Source organism: Phyllostomus hastatus, unplaced genomic scaffold (genome assembly GCF_019186645.2).
Source record: "Phyllostomus hastatus isolate PE091 unplaced genomic scaffold, TTU_PhHast_1.1 phas_contig_198, whole genome shotgun sequence".
Taxonomy (NCBI): domain Eukaryota; kingdom Metazoa; phylum Chordata; class Mammalia; order Chiroptera; family Phyllostomidae; genus Phyllostomus; species Phyllostomus hastatus.
This window is the reverse complement of record NW_025333715.1, coordinates 2,414,615-2,424,273: the sequence shown is the minus strand read 5'-3', so window position 1 is coordinate 2,424,273 and position 9,659 is coordinate 2,414,615.

The window sequence follows — 9,659 nt, the reverse complement described above, 5'->3', positions numbered from 1 at the left end:
CGCCCTCTGCTGGTAACCAGCGGTACAACACATTCCCCAGGGTTCTCTGGCAGGAAAGGGACCCCGGAGAATAAAATGACCGCCCCGGGCCCAGTGCTGCGCAGGTTCTAGCAATGCAGGGGGCACACGGCTGCACGAGCTTCGTGAGTGAGCCCTGTCTGGGAGGCAGCGCCAGCGCCCAGGCGTGGAGCCCTGTCCATTACTCCCCTCTGAGCAGCCCATTACGGTTCTACACACAGGCACACACGGCCCAGGGAACTTGGTTTTGTTTCCCTCCCCCCCTCAACCTTTTATTACAAACATGTCAAACGTACAGAAAAATGGGAGGAAGCGTACAGTCTACGTGCATATACCCACTACCTAGATCCTACAACTAACACTTGCCTCGCTACCAATGTCTGCACAACTGGCTTTTGGAAACTCCAGTTACACGCTGCTTACAGAAGAGACACCTGAAACCAAGCAGCACAGAAAAACGTGGCTGCCGTTTCTCCTGGTTTCACAGCCAAGGAGGCCGGAGCGGAGGAGTTACCGGCTTGTGGAAGCTGGGGACAGGGACGCTGGTTTCCAAGCAGATAACCTGAGCCCAGAGCCACACTCGCCGCCATCAGCCCCCCTCCAGTGAGCCCCCCACCCTCCCTACCAGCCAGGCCTCCGCGGCAGGAACCAATCAGAAACATTGTACCCGCCCTGGTGGGCGTGGCTCCGTTGGCCCGATCAGGGTCCTGTAAACCGAAAGGCTGTGGGTTTGATCCCTGGTCAGGGCACAAGCCTGGGTTGCCGGCGGGCCAGGTTCCCAGGTAGGGATGTGCGATTGTATCTCTCACACATTGATGTTCCTCTCCCTCCCTTCCCCTGTCTCTAAAAGTAAATGGATGAAATCTCTAAAAAGCGAAGAAAAGAAACATTGTACCTGACCCAACAGTGTACACAATGGGATTCTACCTGTGTGTGAAGTTTTAGAATTAGCTGGGACCCGGGTGGTGGGTGTTGACGGCGAGGGAGCATGAGGTAACGCTCACGGACTGATAGGAATGTGCAGAAAAAACCCAGAGAGGTCCCCGCCCCACCTCTGCCCAGACAGCGGAGGGAGAGGCCGGAACCCTTGCAACCAGACTGTGCTTTGCTCGGTTGCCGCGTGCCTGTACCCTCATCCGCCAGCAGGTGGCACTTCTGCTTCACACCCATGCGCCTCTGCAAGCTCCCGATTCCCTGGCGTCCTGTTAACCCAAGTGCCTCTGGTCCCTCTGGGGAGACAGAGGAGGCTGGTGTGGAGGCTGTCGTCCCACTGTGACAGCCACCTCCGCGTGCTCACACAGCGGGGCGGCTGGTCCCCACACTGCTCTCCTGCTCACGGGTGGGAATGTGGGGTGAGGAGGGAGAACAGAGCGGAGCCTGTGGAGGACGTTTTCCAGAAGAGGCATCTTCCCGAGCTTCTGTACTGTGTGTCCCATGGTGTCACCACAAGGATGGAAGGAAGCGGGAGGAGGCGCAGGCGGAACAGGACCGCCGGAAGGAAGCTGCAGGCTGGGAACTTCCTCTGTGCTAACCCCCGCCCAGCAAAGGCCCACGTGTCGCCCCCCACCCCCATGCTTATCCACCTGTCCCCGAGGTCCGGCTGCGCTGTCTTGGAACCTCGCCACCTCTCTGCCCAGAGCTGGCAAAGTCAGGCTCGCCCACCTTGTGTCCTGTGGGCCTGCCTTCCTTATCTTTTGGCAAATGACCCCCGCACTGGTCACGGCCCCAGAATGTGGACACGGATGGGCATGCATGTGGGCAGACAGAATGCCGGTGACTCAGTGGGTCTTTCCTTGTTATCAGACCTTCTAGAAAGCTTTCCAACCACACTTGCTCTCACAGTGCCAGAAGAGACCCCAATCTGTCATGCACAATGGTTGGGGCCCCGAATAGTCCCAAGCCCATGGGAGAAGATCGGCCGGGGCCGTCTCCTCCAGTGGAACCCGTCACCTGTCAAGTTCCCACGGGGCTCTTGGGCCCAACAAGGGCACCTTTGCTGACGGGTTTTCCCGCTGGACCTCGCAGAGCCCGAGGACAGGACCGACGGCCATCCGGGGCCTTCCTGGGATTGGCCAGGAGCCAGCCGGCCACCCCTAAGTCTCTCCCTCAAGGTCACGTTGTCCTTGTCCTGCCGATCCTGTAAGTGGCCCCGAATGGGCACTCTCAGCTCCGGGCCCACCGCCGACTGGCCCCGACTCCGCGGCCAGGGAGCCCGATGCGACCAGGTCATTCTCGGAAACGGGCGGTCCACCGGCGAGAGCCCCATCCCTGCTCCCCTCGCTGCGGCCAAGGCTTCCCTGGCCCCGACTCGGACCCGCTAGGCCGGCGGGCCCAGAAGAGGGACAGACCTGGGTCCCTCTCCACTCCTTTCGTGTGGCCCCAGGCCCACGAGTGGGGAGGGACTGTGCCCACGAGTGGAGAGGGAGATACGGAAAGGAAGGCCTCGGGGTTTGGGTCTGGAATTAGCTGCACGTGGTCCAGTCTCTTTTGCCTCCTCTCTAGCGTCCCTGAGCCGTGCCGGGTGCAGCCCCCCTTTCCCGGAGGTCTGGGGGGTCCCTGGAGGTTCCTGGGGCTCAGACTGTCAGGGACCTGAGGGAGACCTCATGCCATGATGGGAGCGGGGGGCTGCAGAGGGGATCGAGGGGTCCAGGCCTGTGGGAGGACGGGGGACGCTGGCATCGCCTCAGGCCCAGGCTCGGCCTCCGTCTCTCCACGTGGCTTCAGACAGGCGGCTGTGCGCCAGTGAGGCTCGGTGTCCCCGGCTGTAAAATGGGATGATGACACTGAGCTATCTCTCAGGGTGACCGAAAGGGCTCGAAGAAGCACGCAGGGACCGTGGCTGCGTGGGCGGGGCCGCGGCCCCCGGCCTTAGATTCCCGCGCCGCCTCCCGCCAGCTGTGAGCCCTTGGGGAGTGGCCGGCGGTTCCCAAGGCTGCGTTTCCACATCTGTAAAACGGGGTGACACGTGCGTGATCGTTCCAGAATTATGAGAAGTAAATGAGATAATTTGTTGAAGCGCTTGGCATGGGAGACGATCTCCATACATGCTAGCTATTAATATATTTAAAAAATACATAGTTGAGAATGTTCTCGACTCACGGGTGGGGGGCACCCCACCAGTGATGTGGTTTGAGAGGACTCCAAGCGGCTCACATAAAATCTGACCGAGGGCAAGATAAAGTTCTCCGTTCAGGTTCACAACGCTAAACGTCCCGTGTAAACATTTTTCTGTTTCTGTCCCGCAGAAGCCCCCTCTCGCTGCAATAAACCTTGGAGCCTTTGGAAGGAAACGTCGAGTGAGAAATCTTGGCCTGTCCTGCCTCGTGACACTCAGCTGCGTTTTCTTCGGTCACCAGACCCCTGGCGAGCGCCATCTGCACCCCTGGAGGGGTGTGGAGTCTGGGCATGGCGGGACGGGGCTGCCCGGACCCTCGTCCCCAAGGAGTTCACCATGGGAAGACCCTGGGACCGTCCCGATGAGAAGCCCGGATGAAATCGGCCCCGGGCTGGCTCTCCACCCAGAAACACCCTGGCAAACGGATCTCTGGGGGAGGGTCCGGCAACCATTTCTTGGAATCGTAAATGTCCGAGGGCTGCTGCAATCCTTCAGATTATCTTGTTTTCTTTGTGCAAGGACGCCAAGATTTTAATGCTGCATCTGGGTGAGTATCGTTCGATAATAAGAACCAAATGTGGCCGGTGGAAATGACTGGAAATTACACTCGGGGGGAGAGTGTGGGGTTTTGGATGGCCTCTTGGAAGGCAGGGCTGAGAAACAAACACACAAGACATTCTGCCTATAAATCTCCCCGGGATGTCGCAACCCTCGGGCTTCCTGCCTCCTCCTCCTCCTCCCCGCGGCCGTCGGGAGGCCGGGGTGGAGAGCCCAGGGCGGGTGTCCGCCAGCTGGTAGCTCGAGTCCCACGGCCTGGCGACACTGCCCGCCCCTGCCCTCCTCCGCTCGCTTTCTCTTCCTGCTGCTGCTCGGGGCCTCCACCTGGCCGTCCCTCGGGCATCCCGGACGCGCCGTGTCCAAGCTGAGTTCACAGTTGCCCCCAAACCTGCCCTTCTCTCTGCAAATTGCACCCCGCCGAAAGGCACCGCCTATCCTGGGCTGGAACCCTGGGAGTCATTCCCGGTCCCCCCCTCACCAGCCCACCACGCCCTTCTCCCTCTGATTCAGTTCCCGCACCCCTATGCCCCCCACCCCTGTCCCGGTTCGGGGTCCTCCTCCGAGTCTGGTCAGCCTGCTCCCGCCCGTCTCCCACAGCCCGCCCCTCTCCCCCTCCAGCCGCGGCGGCCTTTGGACAACACCAGATCCCACGTGGCTGTGGCCCTTTGGGGGAGCTAAACTGGAACCCAGATCCATCCGTTTCTCCACTCGAACTCCACCTTCCTGGAAAAACACGAATGACAGCCATATAAACTCTCCTCCAGGATTCAGTACAATGGGCGTCTCCCGGGAACTGCCCGGATGCCAGGACACCCTGGGTGACACTCCGCCCCTCCCTGCCGTCCACCACGTCCTGGCAAAGGAACCGACGGTCTGGTGGCCGGGTCCTGGCACCTGTGCTAAGCAAGGCCGGAGGTGTGGAGGTGACTCGGACGCAGCCCCGCTGACAGGCTCTGAGGATGGCCAGTTAGTGATGCCCGAAAGGGAAGTGTCCACCAGGAAGGGCCAGAGAGGGGCAGGGGCAGCTTGGGGAGAACCTGGAGCCCCGAGGAGCCCGAAGGGTGGGCCGGCGCCCATGGCCGGGGACGTCCGCAGGGCATCCGCAGGACGGTGGGTGGGCAGAGCTCGGTGTGAGGCCCAGAAGGCAGCCCATGCGCTCTCCCAGACCCCCCTTCCAAAACTTAGCCGCCTCTCCCTTGGGCTTTGTGCTTGGGCATCCTGGGTGGCTGCTTGGGCCCTGGCCAGCCTCTCCACAGCACTGGGGGGCCTGCCCACAGCTGCCCCGAGGGGCTCTGGTGGGTCACAGAGCTGAGAATTTGCTTTGTTTCCCTTTGTTCTTAGAAGGCAGCCAGGAGATAAACATTTGCCGGGTAAATGCATACTCCCCGTTTCCCTAAAACAGCTCCCTCCCCACCAGTCTGCGCTGAGGCACCCAAAGCGCTGAGCCAGCAGCTCGCTGAGTCCCCGCTGCGTCCTCCTCCGCGTGCATCACTCCCGGCGATGCCGACGCGCTGTGAGATACTATGTTGCGCCCCGTGCGGATGAGGCATCGAGGCCCTCCTCAGCCACGTCAATGGCGGGGCCCGCAGTCTTGCTGCCCAAAGTGCCGTGGCGGCTGGTGCTGCCTTCTCCCCTGTCCTTCAGGGCGCAGACCTGAGCCCCTCCCCTCGCCCCCGCCCAGCCTGGGAGCGACGGGGGCACAGAGACTGCGGACACCCTGTTCCCGGAGCCCGGGCAAGGTCAGGACAACGCGGGCACGCAGCGGAGGTTTGCAGGCAGCCAGGGCCCCACCGCTCACTCGGATCCCAGACAGGCGCCCCCAGCGGCCAGCTGCGGCCCCCAGCGAACCCTGCCCTGCCCCCCAGGGCACTGCCGGCCCCTGGGCAGCTAGCTATGCATTGGTATCCGGCAGGGCGGGTCCTCACTCCCCGCTCCTTCACTGTGAACCGCCCGCCCCCCCCTCTCCAAACGCCGACACCCTGCCGCGGCCCCCACTCCGCGGTCAGCAATCTGTTGAGCGCCCCCGGAACGCTGCCACGTTTCGGCGAACTCATGATAAATGAGGTGCGGTTTTCTTTCGGGAAGGCAGGCGCGGGCTCCGGGTCCCCGCGGATCACAGGGGCGACCTCGGGGCGGCCCCCCGCGCGGAGGAGGCGCCCGCGCGCCACCCCAGCTGCAGCTGGGCCTCCTCCGCGGAGCGCGCGTAATTGGTTCTGCATGGCGCCGTGAGGCTCCGTGTCTGGATCCGGGGGAAAGAATTCGGTGGGACGGCCCCGCTGCCTGCGGACGCCCGCGAACCTGTTCCCAATTAGGCGCTTGCGGGGGCCCAGGGCCCGGTTCATTTGCGAAGTGCTTTGACCAGATTCGGCTTCTTCCTTTGTGGAGGCCTTCTCACCTTCTCCTTTAAAAATACAGACTGAAGCCCTGACCCGTGTGGCTCGTGGGCTGAGCGTCCTCCTGCAAAGGAGGAGGACGAAAGGTCCCCCTCCCCGCACCCCCGCACCCGCCCCCGCGTTGGATTCCCGGTCAGGGCGCATGCCCTGGTTGCCGGTTCTGTCCCCGGGTGCGGTGCACGGAGGGGCGACCCATCGATGTTTCTCTCCCTCTCTTTCTCCCTCCCTTCCCCTCACTCTAAAAAGAAAGGAAGGAAGACAATGTTTTAAAATGCAGACTAAAAAACGTCCCTTGGAGGTGAGAAAATGCAAAATCTGCCGTAGATGGCTATGCTGGGTTTTGTGGGGAGGGCTGGAAAATGGTTAGGCCTTGTCTCCCCGTACCGGACGGTGCCCAGCGCCTGGACGGGTGTGGCGGACCCTCCCTTGGCCAGCTGGCCACTTCCAGGCGCGGCTGGCCACCTGGACTCCAGAAAGAGGGTAGACGGAAACTTTGAAGAAGTCGTCTTTTCTGCTCCGGCTTGGACACCATTTTTGCCGTCTACAAAAATACACGTCGCTATTTTTAGGCAGTTCTATTCACAGGACTCTCTCTCTCTCTCTTTTTTCCCTTCAGAACGTTTCTGGGTTTGTTTTTGTCATTTAATATTTTTCCTACCACCTGGGGAACCCATCAAGCCCTCATACTCCTGAATCAACTTTTTCTGTTGCTCGCTAATTAAAATACACCTCTGGTCAAGTGATGTCCTCCTAACGTGTCTGCGGTGTCGCGGAAAGCACCGGGCGTGTCCCCCGGTCCCCCTGGAGGGACAGCGCGCGACTGGGATTTGGGGTGTCTGTGTGCACCACGCTAGCGTCCCCCACGGGCCGTTCCCTCTCGGCTCCTTCTGTCGTGTGCTGTGGGTGCTGTCACCATCACCACACGCCCCAGACAATAAAAACCGGGCCTGGGAACACAGACAGAGCCAAGCGCCGGGGCGCTGAGCTCTGAATCCCGGCTCGTTGGCGCCGGAGGACACACGGGTGGTTCGTCCTCTCCCGAGATTCTGCGCGTTTTGCTTGAATGTGGAGTTTCTGCCTGACGTCTCCCTGCTCCTTTGAAAAAGCTGGACCAGGGGCCTCAAGGGATGGACCTCCCTCCTCATTTGTCCCCAGCACCCCAGCCAATGCCACTCTGAGAAAAGTTGGCTTAGCTCCCAGCCCCTGTCCCCAGAGGGAGGCGACACTGGGGCCCCCTCACTACTTACTCCTGAGGCCCCAGGATTTGAACTGAGAAAGTCCCCCCCCCCCCCCAGTGCAGGGCTGGCACAGGGAGACCAGCTGCTGCTCTCCGGGTGGGCTCGGCCCCTCACCCCGGCACAGGGCTGGGCCACGGTGGGCGGCACCAGGTTCCCCTTGCACCCCAGCCTGGCACCTGTGTGCAGTAAATGGCTTCACGCTGTGTGGCCCGACCACCCTCCTCGGGGAGGCCACCCATCGTGAATGCACCGGCCACGTTTTCCGGAACCGGCCATGTAGCTTTGGGGCCTGACGAGTGATACCAGGGACAAGACGCTGACATAAGTCATGTTGATGGAGCACCTACTATGTGCTGGGTACTACTCTAAGCACTTCTATCGTCTAATTCATTTAACCTGCCCCATAGCCCTGTGGGTAGGTTCTATTATTATCCCCATCTTACAGATGGGAAAACCGAGCCTGTCATTTGAGAATACAGGGATCGGGGGCCCAAGCTTCTTTTAAAAACACAGATCTGACCCATCAGTCTGCTCAGCCTTCGGGACACCCCTCCGTATAACGTCAGAACAGGCGGGTGTGGCCCTCCCCACCCTCCGAGGGCGGGCTCCTGCCTGCCGCTCCGGCCAGTGTCCCTCAGGGACCCACACCCGCTCTGCTCCAGCCACACTCTGGAAACCTGGTCACACCCCTGGGCCTTTGCACAGGCTGTCCGTCCCCCGGGGCCGCCCTTCCCAAACTGGTCTGCCTGGCAAGCACCTCTTCTTCATCGCTCAAGACTTCCCTGACCGTCGGTGGCTCCTGCCACGTACACCTGTCATGGAACATCTTGCAGCTTCTCTCCACCCACCGTCCCCTCCCGCAGTGGGAGCCTGGTGTCCTCCGCTCTCTGTGCAGGGCCTGACAGCGAGCGTTTGGGGAGAGCTCTGTCCCCCTTGCTCCCCAGGCCCGACCAGTGCCCCCTCCTGGCTCCGGTCCCTCGGCCGGTTCCCACGCCACTCCAGGTGAGGCTCCCACTGGTGACTCAGACTAGGAACCTAACATCTGCTGAAGCAGCGTCTTCTAGGAGTGGCAGTTGTGGGCTTTCTGGAGGACGTGGCCGGGCCTGTCTCTCTCTCACCCCTGTTGGCGGCCCCTGCTGTGCTGGCGTCTGGGCACGTGCAAAATGACCCTGCGGAGGTCCCGGACAAAGCAGGAGGACAGTTAAACTGTGTGGACACCCCATTCATTTAAAAAAACAAAAACAAAAACAGAGCAAACCAGAGGCCATGCTCTTGGGAAAGCTGCCACGCCCGGTGGTGGGTGGGGGCGCCTGGTCAGCAGCATCCTCAGTCCCCACTGCCCCACGGGAGCCGTGTGCGGGTCCCCGGGGACAGCACCGTGTCAGTGCAGGGCGGGCTCTCCCTGTGTGGGGAGGAGCCACGGGAGGGACCGCACACACGTCGCCCCGAGCTTGCAGCGTCACTGCCTCGTGCGCCTGTGCAATGTACCAACTGGCTCTAATGCTTGAGCCCCTGGTGCAGTTTGTCAAAACTGCAGCCCTGTGACATCTCGGGACACGGTCGCGGGTTCCGGCAGCAATGCCTGGGCGGCACCCCCGTAGCCACGAAATGGTGACCCGTCTGTGGCCACGTGTGCTTGTGCTCACCGAGGTCTCGGGTCCCGGGAAGCACTGGATTTGGTGGCTCTGCCTGTTTGGGGGTCACCCAGCCCTGGGGTCAGGGTGGAGGCTGTGGAAATGGAGAGAAGGGAGTCGATTTAAGTGCTACGGACGAGGCCCGAGTGCCCAGACGTGCCCCTGGCCGATGGGCCGGCTGTGGGCGGTGAGATGGGGGGGCAGAGCGACTCTCACGCTCCCTGCCGGCTGGGCGGTGGGCCGTGGCGGCCTCTCTCCCAGCGGCGGGAAGCACAGGAAGCCAGCCAAGTGCATTGGTGTGTGGCCAGCGAACAAAGGGCTGTCACCACCCAGGACCGCAGCCCGCGGGCCTGACCCCACAGACTTCTATTGTCCCCCAGGGCTGGCGCCCGGAAGTCCAAGGTCAAGGTGTGGGCGGGGCTGGTTCCTTCTGAGGCCTCTCTCCTGGGGCTGTCTTCTTCCGTCTTCACTCGTCTTCACACGGTGGTCCCTCTGCGTGTCCTAATCTCTTCTTATAGGGACACCAGTCAGATTTTATTTTTTAAAGGTTTCATTCATTTATTTTTAGAGAGGGAAGGGAGGGAGATAGAGAGAGAGAAACATCAGTGTGCGGTTGCTGGGGGTTATGGCCTGCAACCCAGGCATGTGCCCTGGCTGGGAATTGAACCTGTGACACTTTGATTCGCAGCCCGTGCTCAATGCA